This window comes from Caloenas nicobarica, chromosome 2 (assembly GCF_036013445.1).
Source record: "Caloenas nicobarica isolate bCalNic1 chromosome 2, bCalNic1.hap1, whole genome shotgun sequence".
Taxonomy (NCBI): Eukaryota; Metazoa; Chordata; class Aves; order Columbiformes; family Columbidae; genus Caloenas; species Caloenas nicobarica.
This window is the reverse complement of record NC_088246.1, coordinates 74,564,500-74,585,619: the sequence shown is the minus strand read 5'-3', so window position 1 is coordinate 74,585,619 and position 21,120 is coordinate 74,564,500.

Genomic DNA, 21,120 nt, shown 5'->3' with positions numbered 1-21,120 from the left:
CCATTCAAGGACAGGAGGTGTACACTTTGCCTCACGTTACTGTCTCCAGATGTGCACCAGACTGGCTGTATTTCTGGGCCTTCTGCTCCTCGTTCCCACCAAGCTGAAGGCAGAGTGAGTGCACTTGGAGGTCTAACAGCACATGTGCAGCAGCAACAGGCTCCTTCCACCAAAGCCTGCATCCTGCCTTCACAAAACCCCCGTTGAGCGACTCCCTTAGGATGTAATTGCAGTCGACTTTATTCCAGGCCGTGAGCATATGTCTGACTACAGACTTTACTGTGAGCACACAAGGAAAAAAAGAAAAAAAAAAAAAGAAACATAAAGGAGAAAGTGCAAAACAACACTCTTGTAGTCCAAGCCCAGATAGGATAATGGGTGTTTTTCTCTATAGGAAAAGGTTACTTCGCTGCCTTTGGCAGTCTAGACAGCTTCCCTGCATTAATCTTTTGCAAGGCAGAAAAGAAAGGCTGACACCAGCTTAGCAGACTCAAAAACACAACATTGCACCAAACCCACAGCCCCCAGCAACACCCCGTGAAACCCTCCGGAGCCCACGCAGGCAAAAAAGCAAATGCCCAAAGAGCCAACACGGCAACTTTAGGATTCTCTCAGATGTCAGGGGACCCCGAGCCCTTGCACCAGGGAGCCCATGGCATCTCTCTCTGCTCCGTGGCCTTTGGCGGGTCATCAGAGCTCGCCCCACGGCCCCCTCTCTCAGGGGAGGCTGCATCTGGGGCAGGGGTGGTGAAGGCCGCAGGGATGCAGCCACAGCACAACGTGGGCAGCAGGAGCCAGAGCCACTGCCCTCTGCCCCCACCGTGTTTCACAAGATGAACAGTAGCAGCAGCGCTATCGCTTTTGCATTTGCCCTTTTTTTTTTTTTTTCCCCAGAATGAGCAAATCCACACATTGGTCCATAGCCAACCTTTGGGAAGGGCACGAATGCTGCTCTAGGGGAAGTTTCCTACAAAGAGCCCGAAGCAACCACCCAATGCTCCCAGCCCAAGGAGTTACAGGCTGGCAAATCTCTAAGCCATCCAAAGTAAGGTCTTATCAATGGGAAGTGTCAGGCAGACCTATGCAACACTGAGCTGCCCTACCAATATCAAGCGGCTGTGAAAACACGTCAGATTTGTCCAGCTGGGATGGCTCCCAGTCAGGCATTTACATTTGTGACTCGTGGACAAGTCTTTAAAAATACATCCCAGTGCACGTAGGGATGTACTCCAAGATACACTTACATCCACAAGCACATGACCTAGAAGGCGGGTTCAAGCTAAAGTGACTCAGCCTCCTGGTTACAGGAACAAAATTAGCAACCACTCATAAACGTCTTATGTCTCAAATGGGGCTAGATGGCACTGTAAGTTAGTTAATGTGCAAGCGCTTTGCCTCAGGAGATTTCACTTTGGCATTATGATCAGTGGAAAACCAGGAAAGCTGGTGCTCCCTAGGGTATATTTTCCAGAGCTGGGCTAGTAATTCACACTGACAGCCTGATTCAACACATTTTCTAGGTACCTAGTTAGGAACTGTGTCCAATAATTTAGTCATTCTCTGGAATTCACTTATTTTATTTTTGTGAGCAAATAATCCTTGGCTTGCAAGCACTTAAACATGTAATATTTATTATAAAACATATGTTTTCCCCCAATACTTAGCCTACATTTTCCCTGCTTTAATTTATCCCATTTCTCCTCATTAACCCCTGCCCCCCGCCCCTGTTGTTCCCATGCTGGATCCCAGGAGAGCAGTGATGAAACGACATTCGCCTCCCAGACCTCCTGGCACATCACCCTTTCTCTTCAGGATCAGCTCTGCGAGGCAGAGAGCCCTCTGGCCCCGAGCCCCTGAATCACTTAAGGATGCACAGCTGAAACAGAGCAAAGAGAAGCGGTGGAGGGAGGCGAGGACCAGGCTTGCGGCATAGGCGCCTGGCTATATTCAGGTCAGAGTATTCAGGTCTTGCAGCCTGGGGCCTCTGCATGAGCTGGTTAGGAGATGAACCAAGTAAGGATCTGCCCTAATCTCACACCCAGACCTTCCAGAGCCTCTGCGCTCCCTCCTCAAGCGAGCACGTTGTGGCTAATGGAACCGTGCCACTGCAAGGGAGCGGCATCTGCATGGCCGGGGGGGGGGCAAAGGGGGAGGATGTTCCGTCCTTCTGCAGCACATCTGCCTCCAGGCCTGGGAAGAAGATGGCCACCTCTTTAACAGAGACTGTATGCATCCCATGTAATACTCAGATGAGCATCTCTCCCATCACTTAACCAGGGGAGCACCTCTCTGAAAAAAAAAGATTAAATAAATAAATAAATAAATAAAGAACACCACCAAAAAACTCTTCCCAGCAGAGAATCCCATCAGCTTCCTGATAGCCTGGGTCATTCGTGCCTGTGAATCTGCCTCCCCGTTCTTCAAGTAACAGATTAGTCACGTACATTTGCAAGGGCAGCGATTCTGCCAAATAGCTGAGGAGCAGGGCAGGAGGAGGAGAACAGCAGCACGACAAGAACAGGCGGAGGAGGGGAGAGGAGAAACGAAATGTTTCTTCCTCTTCTCCCATGCCCCTTCGGTTTTCAACAGCCTTTGCACGCACAAGCTGCAAAACAGCTGCATCATGTGCTGGAGGTGTTATCTAGCAAGAGACTTGGACGTCCCTGTCCCTCCTCTTTCACTCGCCTGCTGGCAGGGGCATCGCCCAGCAGCAGGAACACCAACAGCTCCTCTGAGGTTGGGACCAAAAGCCTCCCTAAATATGGACTGCGTTTGGCAACTGGGGAAAAGCTCTCACTTAAGCTCCCATCTTCCAAGTGACTGACAAACGCCAGACCCCAGCAGGGCTGACAAAGGCTCAGGGCTGCAAAGCAAGTCACTAGGAGAGGAAAACAAACAGGCAAAAGGCCCCCAAAAATACAGCTCCTGATTAAAACGTGGCTTACTGCAGTTACTTCCTTCTTCCAATAACATGCATGAAAAATCACTGTTGTCATTAGGGCAGCAGCACATGGAGCCTTTAGGCAGGTCAGACTGCTCCTCTGTGCTGTACACACTTGTGTCAAGTCGTCCCTGTCCCAACATGCTTCCAGCTACAAATGCCCCCGTAGCTAACAAAGAGGGAGATTCAAAGTAAGAGCACCTGAGTGATCCAGTAGCAGGGGAAAAAAAGAAAAAAAAAAAAAAAAAAAACCCACGAACAAAAAAAACCCCACAACAGCAGGCTGTTTCAGGTCATCTGAGATGGCACACATTCCCAGACACTCAGTCTGTCCCCTGTAGCTCGGGGAAATGCTAAATGGGCAGCATGGCCTGGAGAAACTGTGAAGAGGGGGAAAGCAGACGAGTGCCTGGGGCAAAGTAGATGAGCAGGTTTTCAAGACAAGCCTTGCTGCTGTAATAAGAGACAGGGACACATGTGGGCGGTCCCTGTCCTGGTAATAAATAACAGCTACAAACCTCTAATTAACCTCTGTAAAACATGTTGGTTCTGCCAGTATATCCATCACAGAGTTATATACATCACATGCTAGCACTGCAGTACTCACTTCAGTGGTCCCCAAGAAAGAATACGCGGCAGGCCAGTCACAGCATCCTGTGTATGTCAGCTGAGGGGAGTCACAATCTCAAAGGATACATCCTTGTCATCATAAAAATGATGCCCCCTTCCTGCATCCTCCACCTTAGGTGGCAGTGCTGGAAACACGGAATAAAATACAAGCATCGCTCCTGAAACAGGAAACTCACCGTAATGCAAAATACCAAAGAAAACCTCAGAAAAGCTCTAGCTTTCCTTCCTGGGAATGAGCAGTCGCAGGGCCACGCGTGAGCATCTGGGCTGGTTTATTCACCCGCCATCCAGCGCAAGCCTGTCCCTGTTCACTGGAGGGGATGGGAAGCGCCAGGTTCCTTCTCCTCTCCCCATCCCACTTCCTAGAGGGGAATTCAGGGCACCAGTGGCCTGATGTTGGCAAGAAAAGTCCCGTCCCACGTGCTGCCAGGCTTCCCCACAACCCCATCTAAACGCTGTCCTGTTTCAGAAACAACACGGGCAGGAAGGGGAAGTACATAAACTGGTGCTCTGATATCTGGCACTACACCAGCACACAGATTAGACTAGTCAATCATTTTAATCACCATCTAACAATAATAATCTATTTATGCAATGTATGCTAAAATGTGCGTACCACTATGGTCTGTTTCTAACTCTAATTGTTGTGGTCCTGACCCAAACAAGTGCCCTGGGTAGCAAAGCCACGTATTTTGGGGGATTTTTTTCATTGGCTGTTTCCAGAACTACCTTCGACTACTGTTTTGCTTAGGTTTTTACTTCAACGTATATATTTTTGTCTGTTGAATTTTCAACATCACGTATTTGGCAGACAGGAAAAAAAAACGCAGAACAGTAACTGACACTACACGTATCTACCATGCAACACTGCTTTATTCTTCCAGAGCACCCATGTCTTGTTCCTGTTCTGGGTATTTATTTTTCGTATTCCTGCAAAGACTCACACATTCAGGGAAGATGCTGGTTTTTAGAATTACCAGACCTATGGAACTGGAGGTACATAAATGAGCAGCATGCTGAGGCCCAGGGGGAGCCGATGGCTTTACTCAGTCATCAGCAAAGCCACACAGCCAGGAGTGCAGGGTGTCAGGAAAGGAGATAAGCTGGCCCCGGGACAGACCCCAGCATGCCTCCGTAGAGGTATCCAATGAAGCACTCTGCTCTCCCTTAAGGAAGAGGGGACATCAGAGGGAGTTCTTCTCCCTCTGTCCATGCTGTTTAAGTCTCCAATATCGCAGGGAAGGATGTGTTGGGTGTGCAGAAGCTATTGCCTGCTATGTACTGAGCAAAACCACAGGGAAAAAGATGGTGCAGCCACTGCTCTGCCTGAGCCCATCCCACATGCCAAAAAACAATAAAACCAGAACACTGAAAAATAAAACTCACTGCTTCAAAAAGCCATCAGGAGAGTATCTTCAATAGTATCTTTTTCTCTGTGTGTGCTTCTTTCTGATTTTTTTTTTTTTTACTGTCAAAGTTGACATCTTTTCCTCTTGCTGAACCAGCATTTCCTGACAGTAAACCATTGTCAGAAATTTTCCGTCCAGCTCTTGAGTGGATTTCAACACTCAGTGCTTGTGTGTACTTACAAGAAGAGGTTAATGTCCATCTCAAAAAAAAATATCTACAGGATGTGCAAAAGGATACCACCAGCAAGGAGCAGTGTCTTCATTTGGAGAAGTTCAGGCAAGAGCCAGCTTCTTTGCCTTGAAACTGGGGCCAGGTCCTCCCCGCTTGATTACAGCAGCGATGGTGATCCTCCTTCACGTTTACTGCCCAGCTGACCTGCAACTTGGAAAAAAATCTTCCACAGGGAACATCGCCTTTCACGACACAACACGTCCCCTTTCAAATTCCCTGGGGACAACTTGATGGTTCTAAAACTAAACATCTCAGTGAAGAGCATTGCTCTCCTGATAAACAGCAGTACAGACAGGCCTCAGAAGCTGAACAAGCAAAGCAGGCACTTGTGGGAGGAGATGGTAATAAAAGCAATAGCCAGCTCCATAATCACCGCCCCCACTGCCTGATCACCATTACCTTGTCACAGCTGCCCTGTGCATCGTGGTGACAGGAGGGGTCTCCACGTTCAGAGGACTTTACCCAGCAAAATCTCTCTCCAAAGACAAACACACGCTGAAGTATAACCACACTCGGATAACTTTTGTAAGAGTTGGAAAAGAAAAATCCCCTGCTCCATCACAGAGCCATCAGGCACAATGCAGCCAGGGAACAGCAGCCCCCAGTTCACAGCAGCTGTAGTCCGGGAGGTGGGAGGCAGCAACCCCAGAAGCTGAGATGTTTTTGGGAATCAGCCTGTTCTCATTCAGAATTTCAGCCCGCAGGGCACTCAAGCCAAAGCTGCCTTAATATGCTTTTAAAGGCAGACAAATGACAAGCAAAGCATCTTTCCCTTCAAAGCCCAGCACTCCTCCTCCTCCGAGACTTCTATAGCTGCTATCACCAGCTTCAGGGGCAATAAATTCACCAGCAGGTGAAGCTGGTTTATGAGGGGGAGGGGGAAGAGTTAACCCAAATTCATCAGCCCACCCACTGTCATCAGCCAGCAACTCTGAGCACACGAGGGGGGAGACACAACACCCCAACAGCACTTCCAAGAGAGGATGCCTTTTCTAAAGGACACAGCTGATTCATCGTCCCGCTTAAGTGTCACGGGCAGTTGCAGCTGCAGAGGCTTGACCTGTTTGGCAGCAGCCAGCCGGCATCAGCTGCCTCCTGGAAAAGGGAAAGAGGAAAAAAAAAAAAAAAAACACCAAACACGAAAGCTTTGAAATGACAGAATGAGCAGAGGAATGGAGGGGGGGAAAGTAGGGGAAGTGAAAGAGGTGGGCTTGCAGTCTCTGGTTGGGTAACAGGTTAATTCTCCCCCTGCTCCCTGCCTGCGACTCCATCTAATTACCCTGTTTCCTCTGAGCTGATCGGAAAGTGGCCTTGTGTCTGGAAAAGGCTGTAAGCATCTTACATGCATCTGTTCCACCTAATCCCTAATAACTAGCGCCTGTGTGTTCAGGGAGAGGAGGAGGAGGGGGAGGATGAGTGGGGAAGGGCAAGGAATGGTTGGGAAAGGTTTCCCATGTGTGCTGCCATGTGGTGGGCAGGGCTGCCCTTCTGCTGGGGCTGGGGACTGTCAGGGAACTGATGCTGTTCCTCTTCTGCCCGTTTCACAATCTGGAGGCCCTCTTTCCTCCTTCCCCTTGCAAGAAAGAAAAATTTTATTAGGAAAAAAAAAATTAAAAGAGAGAGAGGGCCAGTGGTGGGAAGAAAGACACGTTTTGCTGAGCCTTGCTGCAGTTCAGATCTTTTTAAGCCACTCATTTTCCCCTTGCCCTAATCCTGCATTATCCTTTGGGAATGACGTTCAATTCCTGGAGGGGGGTGGGAAGTGCTCTCCAGGGCCCTGCATGGTTTGCCCAGGAATTTGGATTGCACTTTTTATGTGCAGCTCCGGGAAGGGGCAGAGGGACAATTATGCAGCCGTTTAGTAGCAAGGCAGGCACATTTTCAGCAAGCTCTTCCTAGCAGGAGCTGATTCAACACAGGGAGAGCGTGGGGATAAACAGCTCCGTTTGCCAGTAAAAGGATTGTCACATCTGGAATTTACACAAGTTATGAGGAGCCAGGAGCCACTATTTTGTTTCACTTGCATCGCATCGTAAAACATGTTAGCACTTTGGAAGCATTGCGAGGCAGACACACACAGGACGACGTCTTGCACAGCCCCGCCGTGCCCTCACCCTCCCGTGCCATCGGCGGGGGACACGAGCCTCGGCCTCGCAGCTTGCTCAACCCCCTCAATTTTGCTCCAGCCTCTGGGAAGGGAAACTTTTGGCCTCCAGCACAACCAGCTGGCGCTACCATGTCACATCTCCACGTGACAGCCTCGAGGGGCTCCCATTCCGGAGAGGGACCCACTGTGCCCCCTGCACATCTCGCAGGGGACACCAGCACCCACGCTGGCTCGCCCCAGGTGGAGGAGGACTCAGCTGCCGATTACTTTAAACCGATTTCAAAAAGGTTGGCTGCACCTCCGTGGGGTGTTTATTTCCAAACGTTTTCTGCATTTATCCAGCCAGATTTCCACTGTTTTGCTTTGGGATTTTTGCAGTTGCAAGCCATGATCGCTCCTCTTGCAAGAGCCTCCTCACTCATCCCTTGGCACACTAGCGATGCCAGAGGTGGTAATGAGTCCTGTGGGCTGAGCTGCACCTGGTTTTCATAGGAAGACCTCATCCTCACCCTAACAAAGACACTGGGAAGCATCCTGCAAAAGAGTAGTGGAATACGGGTGTCCACAGGATGAACTCATCCTATCCAGTAATGGTGGAAATAAAAAAGTAAGGGGACGAAAGCTGAAGCCAATGGCATTAGCTGAGATTTTTCACCTTTGGTGCTTCACACCTACACACAGCCCTGAAGGATGAGCAAGGCAAAACCCAACAGCCCATCTTTTCCAAATAATTTTTTTCCTCATTTTATGTTGCTAACCAGCAGTTACACATGAAATCTGCTGCCCACTGATTTTTGTGAAGAACCAAGAAAGCCTAAGTGGGAAAACAAGAGTGAGCACAGAAGTTATCTATTTGTCCACTGTGCCGGTTGTGAAACCTTGTTCAGAGGTAAAGGCCCACGGGTTACCACATGGAAACCCAGCTGTGATGTACACCTCCTCCTCGTCCTCCCACCAAGGGATGAAGGGCTGCCTCGGGGAGGCTCACATCACCCTGCAGAGGACTGGCAGCATCACTGCTCGCTTTGCTGCCTGCCAGCAGGGCACAAATTTGGCTTTTGTGAGTCATCCTCCTCGCCCATCCAGTGGCAGGTCCACCCTCCAGAGTCCCACCAGTGCTCACACGTGCCTGGCGGGGAGCAAAACTCACGCCAGGGACGGTTCCCCACAGGAGGATGCTCGGCACCAGCATCCTGTGAAGGTGATGTGAGATGGGCAGGGTTGGCAGCTGCCCACTGCTCCAGCTCTCATGACCGGCTGGAAAAGTGAAGTGAAAGAGCACAATGGGAAGCTGCAAGGTCACACTTCGCTTGTAACGCTGTCCTCTCAGTTCCCAGGCTTTCCTTTTTTTTTCTTTTTAATTTTCTCATAAAATGTTATTTTTTATTTTCTCATCAAGATAACACTTTGTTATCTTTATGAGAAAGATGCACCAGTTGAACTTCAGCTTTGCTAGCATGATGCAGAAGGCATCCCACATGGCTCTAACTAAAATTTAAAGCCCTTTCGAGGCAACTTGGTGCAACTTTCCCATGAGCGCAGGCTCCTGCAACTTTAAGATTAGCAGCTGAAAGAAAAAAAAATTAAAACTGCCTTCAAAACCTCCATCTTTAGGTAGCAGATAAGTGGCATAAACATTTGGAGTACCCAGAACCACTGGCAGTTTTCTGTTAATTTAGCCTGAAGGGCTGCGAAAACAGAGGCCACCTTCCTCCCAAGCTGCAAAGATGGCTTTAGTGAGGAGCGCTCAAGGCTCCTGAAAGTCAGACCCAGAGCCCTACGTAACCCCCTCAGAGCCTGCTTAGGCCCTATATTTTCCCCCATTCTTAAAAGAGAGAAATTAAATCCTGAAGCCTGAGCCCCTGAGCTGGAGAAGCATACCTGAAACAGGCAGGCCACCAGAAAAACATTGCTTTTTCTCCACCTTTGCCTGATTTAGTTTCTCAGTGCTTGGGAGTCAATTCGTGCACACTTGGTTCCCAGCACTGACCACGTTCTGGCTGTGACCACCAGTGGCCCAGTAGCATGGACTTGCCTGAGTGTGCAAGGCTTGGCATGGAATATAAACGGTAGCAAGCAGATGGTGTTTTAGGACAAGAAAACATTAATCAAATTTATAGCCAGAGGTTCTGCCCACAATAAAACTGCACTCTCACTCCTTCCTCCTCAATATCCCACCAGCTCCAGGTAGGAAGAGACCAGCCGTGCCACCACACACAAGCTGTTCCTCAAAAGACACATTGACGGGAACTCTGCCCCCAGCTACACCTCCAAATGACAGGAGCTGCAGAGGGGTGAGTAGGAAGAAAGCTTGGCTTGAACAGATCTCCTCCACTGAAGAGTTAGTACAGGAGGTAATTCACTTGCACCAAAGTACTGAAGACAAGCTACATATCCAAACACTCCTGCAGACCTGGATTTGGCCAGCTGGTCGAAAGTCCCCTAGCATTTATTTGCAGACCTGGGAGGAGACCTTGGAGGCAGGGCCATCTACACTTCCCACAGGTAGTGCCTGTAGCAAGGGCAAGTGACCACAGCCCAGGAGCCGTGTCTCCTGGTCCCATGCTCTACGTAGAGATCTGCAATTGGTCCCTCAATATCTTGCATTCTTTGGGATCTCGTTCAAATAAAAAAAAAAAAAAAAACCAACCCACAACAACCAAAAAACCCCACACCAAACCTGAAGTCTTTGCATGACAAATTCCACACACTGTATGCACAGACGTGACGGTTTTATAAACTGCTAAAGCAATAAATTCACTGTATCCCAATTCATGCTCTGCATATGGCATGATGCTAGATGTATGAAGTGAAACAATAGCTATTTTGTGTGCTAGGGCTTAGCAAGAAGAGACCACCTATTTTCTGCTCTGCTTTCACTGAGTTCCCATCTTTCCAGGATGGAAACTTCATAAATATTCAGTTTGGGGATACTGAGCAGATTTATTCTAACACCTGTCTCTGGGGAAAGTCTGCAGCTTCCAAAAGACAGGCCGTGGATGCAGCATCAGCATGGTCACAGCCCACTGGAGGGCATTCGTTATCACCCATCCCAACCAAGCTGGTTAATCCTCGATAACAATGGCTTATTTTAATTGTCTGAACTCTGTTAAAACAGGACCGAATCCCCTTAACTCCTCTAATTCTAGGAGCTGGATTTTCAGCTAGCTTCACGGTATTTTTTTTTCCTTTCAGTCTTGCACTCTCTTTACACTCATTCACATACCACAGACCATACCTTGTGAAAGTCGTATCTGCAGGTCCCTGTCCTGGCCAGGGAAAAAGCTGATCTAACTTGGAAGATGGCCCTACTTTGACGGTGTCCCTCCAGAGGTCATTTCCAACCAGAATGTCTCTGAGATGAAGGTATTATACCACTTGAACAGTGAGAAGCAGAGCTGAAGCTTCATGAAGCTGGGCACCTGGCACCTCTGGGAGCCCAGAGATGCCTGACTGGGGGGACGTCACCTGGCCAGAGACCCACCATCCCCTTTGGGGCTGTTGATACTCAGCAATGGGTTAAAAATAATGCCACACCAAAGGGCTTCAGCAATGAATGACCACTCCTGAAAATCTCATCTGGAAGAGCTTGCCCAGGGCGAGGCAGTGAGTGAACTGGGAGAATCACAAATGGTGCCTCTGTTCAACCCCGCTCCCAGGTCTCTTCTTTAGCCAGAGGCTCTGTAGTAAAAATGTGACTGCTGGAACTTTATATAGCAATCATGTTGTCATTAGATGTCAGAAAGCATCTGCAAAATCCAGTTAACTTACCACATACACACACACACACACACAAAAGTACTTCAGCTGAGAAGATAAAACAAAGGCATTATTTTTAAGGGTGAAAGCTTTTACAGTTTATATTTAAATATAACCCCCTAATTTAGCTATTTACTGCAAATCCTTGAGAACTTTATCTAATATTCTGTAACTGGAAAATGTAAATGTGATATTTCCAAAGCAGATAACAAACTGCTTTTACAAACAGCAGAAGGTATTTTGCCCACACCGCAAACATTATAGGCTATCCAACTGAGGGGCTGAGCAGACACAAACCATACACATTTCCACTTCCTTATGAACTGGTGTAAATTAGGAGGAATTCAACTGGTCATTAAGCATAACAGAGACCTAGGTTTTCGCTCTGACTATAGTTTATTTAACTATGGATTTTATATTTTAATGTTTTTATGGTATCTTTCGCACTGGGGCTTGGGAGCTCCCAGGCAGTCACTGATGTAATTAGATAAATGACCAGTTTAAGGGCTTTTTGACTTTTCATCCTTATTTCTTACTGCCTTGCTTTTGTGGGTTTAAAGCATAATATTTTTACTAATTAAATACACATGAATATTCTGTTGCCTGTGCATTGAATATATAATTAGACTCAGGAGAAAGATTATGTGCTCTCTAGCTGATACTAACACTTCAGCATAAAGGTACCCCAGACACCAGTAAATGTAACCTATGAGCTTCTGCTAATAACATGCTGCCTCTCATCTCCAGAGGATTATCTTACTCTGGAGCTCTTATAGGAGCCATATATTGAAAAGGGCCTGAAACAGATACCCTGTAATTTATGTCCCAGCTTAATGCCTTGGTGAGGAAAGGCGGCCTTTGCTCCAAATTGTAAGGGTTTCTTTCCTTCTCTTTTTTTTTTTAGGTCTGAAGTTAATGCATGTGATCTTCAGGGAGCAGGAGGCTGTAGGGAACCTCCAGGTGGTTTCAAGGAAGAAAATATATTTTGTTGCCGAAGCTCCATCCTTTTTTTTTTTTTTTCCTTTTTCCACACTTAGGACCACCTTTACCCCTTAGAAACACAGAGGAACCTCTTAAATAAATTATATTAGGCAGGGTTCTTTCTCTCCACTCCAAAGTTAAAGAAGTATGTCTCCTGCTTTATCGTCACCAAGCACATACTTTGTAAGCAGCGCTACCTCCCAGTGCTATTATTTGCTATACCTCATAAATATCAGAGTCCTTTTCCTTTCCTCTCCTTGGCACTTTTCCCATTGCTTTTAGGTTGCTGGGGTTTGGTTTTTTTGTTGTTTTTTAATAGAGGTTACCCTCCCAGCCATCACATGATAATGCTTTTTTTTTTAAACACCCCCCCCCACCCTGTGGTTAGACCAGCTCAGACAACTAGATAAATATTGTGGGGAACTGACCCTTACATATCAAGTTTGCCTATACTTTTTCATGGAGGTCTTTATTTCTTTAAAATGTAGGTGGTCTCCTTAAGACAGCATGGAGACGAGCCTGTTGTAGTGAAATGGGGAAAAAAAGAAGCAGCAGAAAAATCCCCTCAGGATGTTTCCTGTGGTAAAAAAGAGTAAGGAATATTTCAGGAACGCTGAGGAATATTTCAGGGCTGCTCCAGACAAATTCTAATCCAAATCTTCTGTGAGGCTCAGTGAACTCTGCGAATTGCACATTTCCTCCAAAACCCCAAACCAGGCAATTTGAAGCTGATTTTGGAGCGAGTACTCGGGGACACCGGCATTTCTGTACCCCTTGGCAGCTGTGAAGAAGGTCGAGTGGGTTTTTTTAACAGCAAAGTTTGCTTAAAAAAATCAGTGGGCTGGCTACTGAAAATCAGCTTCTATCAACTAGTGCCAACCAAAGATTTAGACAAGGAGGGTAAAAAGCTCCTTTATTAGAAGTATGGTCTCAGCATAAGCAGTCTGCAAATTTCCTCTCATCTGAAAAAGAAAATGACACCTGGACAGGCCAAGAGATAGCAGCAGACATGCAGCCTCAATGTCGGCAATACCTGTGGCACTGCTAGCATGGCCTTCAAGTTAACACAGCAAATCGTGAGGTAACATTGCAGTTCGGTCACTTCGCCTAAGGATCTAACTCCTTAAATAACTTCCTTCAGCAGGAGATCGGCTTGCTTATTTTTTGTTGTTGACTTTGTCAATAAAACGTGTCCTCTTCTGGCATTGAGGAGAAGTATACCAGAGAGGATGGAGGACCTATGTCAGCATATTTGATCTTTAGATTTCGTCACACATAACATGCTTCACCGTAATTGCCTTGCTTTAGCCCTCGCTCAACATAAAGAAGTACTCAGATTTCAGAGTTTCATATCCATGCCTGAACTTCAAGGCTGACATATTTAAACATGAAGAATGAAGTGTGGATTTGCTTTACAGCCCCCAAAGCAGGGAAGTTGGAAAGTTTGGGGATGAAGCAGGTACTTGGCTAGACAGCACTGTGCATTGGTCCCAGTTTACATTGACCAACTCAAAGTAAAGCTGTTCCAGTCCCAGGGCCACAGGTAAGTCAGGTCGGCATCAGTGCCACCCCAGCTCACTCCCAGCTGTGCTGGAGCAGCTCCATGCCACTCACTGCACTCTGCTCACTAGGCTTCGATGGTTGCAGGTACTTGACATAAGCAAGCATCTGCTGGGACCCTTCATTCACTGTTCTTGAAGGCTTTTCCTTTGGGAATGTTACCAGTCGGCAATGGCTTAAAAGGAAACCCCAAAGTATCTGTCTGCTCACAGGGAAACATACCACATAACTCAATCAGAGCTGCTGAGGCAAACTGCTGAACTTAATTACCAGTTCCAAGGGCTGAGACTGAATGACAGGTCAATTCATGCAGTGAGCTAGCAAAGATTGCTGATAAATGCTTTCTAATTGAAAGAATGATAAAACACCTATTACTCACTGAGAAGCTTGAACAGGGAGTTAGTCCTGGGGTTTTTTTACACTATGAAGATCAAGAAGTGCTAATCTTGTCAGTACTCTGCTGTCATTTCCTACCAGCCTAGTCATTCAAAAGGTTCAGAAAGGATTGTGACATTGCAGGGGGGTGACCAGTCACTGCTCCCTCACTCCTATTAAGGAGATTAATAGAAATACGCATTAGTGGCGTGGATCAAGTCTATTGCAGTCTGGAGAACATCGAACATTTTTGTGAGTTAGGAAAACAACAAAGAATTAAAAGAACCTCTCGCACACAGCTCCCTTAGAAAACTAGCCGTATTAACAACATGACATATCTTTTGCACAGCATCTTTTAGCCTGAAACATATGGTGGAGGCTAGTGGACATTACTTAAGGCCCACCTCCAGCAATACCACTGACCTGCTGCATACAAGCAGTTTGGAACTTGAAGGCTGGATTTTGCCCTAGGAAGACCACTACATAGGCACATGTACCTTTATTCACTGACTCAGGCTTTAGGACAGTCACTCTGGCAGTAAGGCAGGGCAGTCATACAGGATGAGAAATGCTCTTAAATTGTCACAGTGGGAAAAGTCACCCGAGCTGCCCTGCAAAAGCCCTGTGCATTGATCTGACCCAAAAGTTACCCTCTGCAGCATGAGGTGACACAACACTCACTGCTGGGAAGGCACAAAACCAGGCAGCACCCATTAGCAGGAACCTCTGCTGCCGTGTTGCCACACTGGGTGACCCTGGATGCATTTTTTCAGCTCTACATTTCTCTTTCCCTTCCTGCTTTTTTGCTGGTTTTAGACCGTGAGATGTTCAGTGTGAGACAGCCTCTCACAGCGTACTTACTCTGTGCCTAACGCAATGGATTACAATCCTTGCTGAAGCCTCCACGTACTGCTATCGTGTAAATAATAATTCACGACACTTAGATGCACCACATTGCTGAAATGCAGCCACCCTAAAGTTAAGGTTGGGACATGGCTGTGACACAAGCCGCAGAGCACATGTAAAGTAAAGTTTTGCCAAATACGGAAGGTCAAGCCATTTCTAAGACTTTAAGCAGCAGACATTACCTTACCTGTTAGGATGTGCCTTACTTTCCCCTTTCTTACCCATCAAAATACCCACAGAGTTCTCTCTACATAGTATTTCATATCTACATCACGAAGCAAAAAGAGGTTGCAGCACCCCTGAAACTGTGCTTAAAATGTTTTACTGGTGACAGATTTACTGTCTCTACATTGAAAATTGTGTAAATTCTTTACACAAAGAAAAGCATTTCACATAGAAACGAGTGTGCCCAGCTGGGATATCCGACCAGAAACCAGCATGAGGAGAGAGAGAAAATAGTTATATGAACAAAAGTATGAAAGTAATGGAATGATGGCATGATTAGTGGTGCTTATATTTATGGATTCAAATAGCATAGAAGCTTGTAAAACTATTAGACATTTTTATTTTAATTTCAGACCCCCAGACTCTTGAAAGTCCAGGTCAGTCTTGGTCAACTTGTTCTTGTTGCACCTGACATGGTTTGCCTCAAGCCAAAAGCCTCAGGCTATGGACAGATGTTCTTCTTCATAGTCAGATGTACAGGAAAACATTTTGACTGATGTGCACGATGCAAATCAGATCAGCGGTTCTGCCAGTAAATCTTAGAGATGTAACTTGCAGAGAACGGACAGTGATAAACTGTGGGCAAAAACTTCTTCCAGCAGCTGGGCCCAGAAGATCTGTTAACTAGTAGTGCTGTGCCTACAATATTACACTAACATTTAAAACAAGGAGTCTCATTTAGTACCTGGCCACGAACTAAGGTCATCTCATGCCACTCACTTTGCAGCACGTCTCAGACCTGCTATCCATATACTCTCCACACGTCATAATTATGTACCAAATATAGGTAGATGCTACTATTTAATATATATTTATTTATTTATGTGGTCTTTAAGAGTACTGTCCCTGCTGTACAGGTCCCTATGCTGGTACAAACCTGCTTTTTACTGACAGAGTATATTATTATTATTCTAACTTGGGGATAAGCTGTGGCACTCTACGTCCATATAAACCACTATGCTCCCATTCTCACTGCAAGGTTTTCTACAAGGTATTTGGAAAAGCACACCTGCTAAAGCAGGCCAATCTGCAGCTGTGGTGGCTATAGAAAACTTCAATATACATCCCAATAAGGTCTCCCTAGCCACTTTCACACATACTCTGGAATATCTCAGTGAAGCAGAAGCTTTTCTCCCTTCCTCCACTTTCTCATCATCAGTGAACATCCTTCAGACCAAAGATTGTTGTTTGATCCCAGGAAAAGGCTAACAGTGACTGCAGTGCTTAGGCAGTTGCTCCAACAACTATTCACAGGTCTGAACTGCAAATCAGATCAGGCAACTGATTTTTTTTTTTAAATAAAAATATCTTTAATCTTTCAGGTTTGTGGGGGTTTTTTTTCCTTAAAACAGTCTCAAGCCAGCTGCAGCTGCAGCCCCCATCTCATCAAGCCATAGCCTGAATTAGCATCCATTCAAATGAATGAGACAGATATCCCAAGTTTTATGTTTCATGCTTACTGCAAAGCTGTGCAGATGTGAAGCATGTTTACAAATGCAGAGACATTTTGGGAGTTGCCCTGTTTGATGTCTGAACTTGTTTTGTACACAATCCTTATATTGCTGCAAGTTCTTGTAGGAGGATCCTTCCATGGTGACTTTACTAAATGAAATAAAATGAAGCCTCCTTCTGTTTAAGCCGAAGGGAACTTGGCTTAAAGCTTTTCTCTTTTTTTGCAGTTGCAAGATAGCTCTTTAGCTTATATCTTACTGTGTCATCAGTAATTAGGCATGTACAGGAAATCAATCTCAACAGGGATGTAAGATTCAAAACCTGCCAGTAAGCATTAGATCACAATTCTTTTTAAACACAAGTTCTTCAAAATGATGCTTATTAGTAAAATACAGTGTCTGAGTCAAACTCCTAGACAACCTAATGACAATTAATTTTGTTCAAAAGAATAAGCCTGAACTGTTTTGGTGACAATAGGAATACAGGCCACTAAGATAAAGCCTGGCCAGATTTCCTCTAGGCTGAGAACTGCGAACAGGCAGGATGACAATTGCTAGGAGGAACGCCAAAGTGGAAAAAAAAAAAAAATCTCCTAACAGAAATTTAGGCCTGGAAAATGCATCTCAGCCTGTAAGGAACTCTGTTCCTGTTAGCCTGGAGATTCAGGATGTCCTGACCAGCTGGAAACCACAAGGACCACTTTCAAGGCATTCGTTTCCTCTGATGGTTGTTTGTGTCAAAAAGTTTTCTCTGATAGTTACTGTATCTAAGATTTCCCATCTAAGCAGACAGGAAAACATGGTAAAGCATGGATATTTTATGTTCGTGTATGTACTTCCATACCTCTGGACTCACAAATGCATACAAAGACACAAATACTGAGAAGGTCAAATGTTGAGCTGAAGGGAGGCAGTGTCACTCCTCTGATTACATGTCTGCACTCGTAACATCACGTTCAAACACTGAGACGATGAAAATTGGAAATGCTATGTTTAAGTCAGTAGAGTTAGGCCACTTGACACTGATCCAAAATACCTGCTTTAACTATGTAGGCAAGGCATGCCCTCTTAAATCTGACCAGACCCACTGAGTCAGAGGGAGTTTGCAAAGGATCGAATCTACCCTTTTTTCCTTCCACCTGCGGCCTATCAATCCGTAACATTTGGAAAACAATTAAAACTCACTGCAGTTTATCATTAGATTTCGAAAAGTCCTGCAGACCTCTGGGGTTACTTGCAGGAGTCATATTAGGGAAGTCGCTCTAGCAACACAGTTCCTGAGATGCAGGCAGCAAACCAAGACTAAAAAAAACAAAGCACCCACAAACCAAGCCCACAAGGACATGCAGCTTGTTTCATTGCTTCTGACAGCAAGGTAGTTTAAATCACGCTTTCGTTTGGGTATGTGTCCTTAGTGATCTTGCAACTGGAAAGGACCTATTAGATATGTTGAATTGGGGTGCTGCCAGTAGCTATTGCTTTCAAGACCTTTACACACTGAGATGGGAAGAATGTGTCCATGAAATAGATACTGGACTGTGTGTGTTTGTGCATGTGTGTGTCAGCTTCAGAAGCAAAAAGGCCTGAATGAGTTAGGTCTGTAAACCTAGCTCCCTTTGGGAAAACTCCTCCTCCAGAAACCTTCTACTTTTTCAGAAGATACACATTCTTATTATTGCAGCTCTCCTCTTCTTATATACTTTGTAATTCCAACATGCAGTGAGATCAGTGTTTACACTGGCATAAGGGATTCCTGCAATTATGGCATGAATTAGGCATAAAATATCAAGGCTGCCCCACAGACACACAAAATGGTCTACAGGAAAGCTTAACATGCTGCTTTATGTTCATGAGTAGCAGTGCAAGGGTACCCGGTTAAATCTTCATCTGTGCTCATAATAGTTTTCACTTAATGACTTCATTTAGTCAAAATTCTTCTATAACGTAGAAAAAGGCATTGGAGGACATGCTGAAGTTGGACAGACATGACAAGGCTCTACCTGTTTCCATCTTGCATCCATATTCTGTGGTTTCACTTCCACCTCCAAGTTGGAAAGAGACAGGACTGAAGCAGAAGACAAACCAGCAGCCTCTTCACAGAGTCACTCTGATGGGGAGAGAAAGATGTGGGTGGGATGGAGAGCAGCTCAGAGGACACATAGCTGACCATTGTCCCGTTCATCAGCCCTAACTCCCAGCCGTTCTCTATCTTTATGACTTCAGAGCTACCTGCTTGCTCTACAGCTGATGAAGGAAGCAGCCAGGTGGCTGGAGCAATAGGCAAGTCCCTGTTGCCCTCCCGTGGGATGGGACTTGCCCTCCCATCCCCTTGCAGAGCTTTCTGGACCAGGTATATGAGACGGGACGAGGTCCTACCCCGTGTCCAGCCATGGCAGCTGAGCTCAGCTGGGAGGCGCCTGCAGCCAGCTCCCAGGTTCAACTCCTCCATGTCCAGCAACAGGGATTTCTCAGACGAATGCTCCCACCCTGGAGCTCGCTCCCCTTGGCAGCTGCTCAGACCTTGAGTCTAATGACCTTCAGGGCACCATACAAGTTTCATTCATTTTGCTTAACATTTGATTAACTGTTTCTGGGTTTCTCCTGTAATTTACTCTGAAACTGAGGCGTCCACAGCAAATGGGAATGAGAAATAAACTCAGCTCTTCAGTTTTTCTGCAAAATATGGCACGGCAGCAAAATTAACACAGTTACTCCATGCAATCAAAAGAAAAAAAAATACTGAAATATAGACAACAAAATAACCCTAAAATTGATAACCCTAAAAAATATTGTCAGGGGTCAGCAAAGAGTTGACTGCCTCTGCTTTTCTCCTGGCAAACAAAGCACTTCAGGCACAGAGCAGAGATATGGCAAAGGGCCAAATGAAAATGCACGATAAACTTTTTTTGTAAAAACACCTGTTATGCTAAGATGCAAGAAAAGTTTTTCTATTTCTTTTCTCTGTGAGCAATTGTTAGAGCTGCTGCAGGAATATTTTGCAATCGTGAATACAAAAGGAGGTGGTTTATCTGACAGTCAAGCTGTGGTTCCCATGATGAATGTCTGAGGACTCTGGCATTGGCGTGCACATACCAGCTACTCCCTCATGTGATCCTCTGTGCTGCAGCTCACCCAGTCTCCCTTTTTTCCTGTGTCAGGACTTTGTCCTGAAGTTTCTGAATGCCTTGCCTGTGGCTTCAGATCCTCTTGAGTGACAAATGAAGGGACTGCATCAGGGAATGACAGCCTAGCTAAAGGCTCATGTCCTAGTTCCTTGGACGAAGTAGGGGAGAGATTTAAGGGATTCAAAAGTGTTCCCTATAATTTGACAGTTATTAATCACATTCCAGCTCTCTAAGTGCTTCCAGCTCCTTCATAACTCTGTATGTACCTGCAGAACTCCAAGGGTTTCTATGGAGCTGCAGAAGGTGAAAAGAGAAGAAAAAACACTGAATGCTTCAAAACGGAGCACTTCAAAATGAATTGGGTAGATTATGCTGTTGAGGTTTGCTGAGCTTTTCCAGTAATCCTGACAATTTACGTGGACCAAAACAGGTCAGAGCTGGCTTTCAGACTCAGCAGGGTTGGAGCACATTGCATTTCCTCAAAGATAAGAGAGAGAATCATTTCACACTTTGCCCAGATTTGCGGTAACACTGGAGGTGTGTGAATCATGACGGTAAGTGTTGCAATGCACAGTGGACTCCTAATTCAAAGTCTTCTCTTTATGAAGTTTTCCTGTCTCTAAGAGAGTATGACGTAGCTCTTGGGTGGGTTCTGGATGGTGGAAACCCACTTCAGGACAAACCCCACTGAGACCTTTGTGGATGAGATAAGCACTCTCTTCCAGGTAGACAGTGCAAACACAGCTCCAACATGCTCATCCTCTGTGGGTCAGACCTGGTGAGACCTGGAAAAAGGAAGATACAAGTACTACACTTTTTGTGCCTCAGCCATAAAAAAGCACAAAGTGTTGCACGGATAACTCCCATTAACCCGGCCATTAATGGTGCATCCATTGGGCTTTCAGCTCTGCAGATTTTCAGTTTGATCCCTGATAAGGCAACATAGCATTGAGCACACATACAACCTCACTGTTTTGGGGAACCAAGCCAAAACCATGCACTTTCAAAATCTAGATCTGCATTCATATTGTGTAGTTCTTGCCCAGCCCTGCTTTTCAATAATAGTTTTTGAAAATACCATTACAAGAAGAAGGGCAAATCAAAAGTTTCCTATGCTGCATGATGAAGGTCCCGCTTAGGAAATCACCTGCCCCACTGTCCCTACAAACAAGATGCCAAGCACAAACATTTCACCAGGCTGAAAGGAGCTTCACATCCCTCCGCTAAACCTGCAGGTCCAGACAAACATTTAAAGGCTTAAATGAAGCAGAGAGGCCAACAATGAACCTCAGCATCATGAGTAGGCACACTGTTGAGAAGAGAGTAGCAGAGGTGGAAACCATTTAGCAAGAGTACGTGGTGGGAATTTGAGTGACTCAGAGGAGTAGCAGCTTTCACTATTTCCAAAAATCGAAAAAC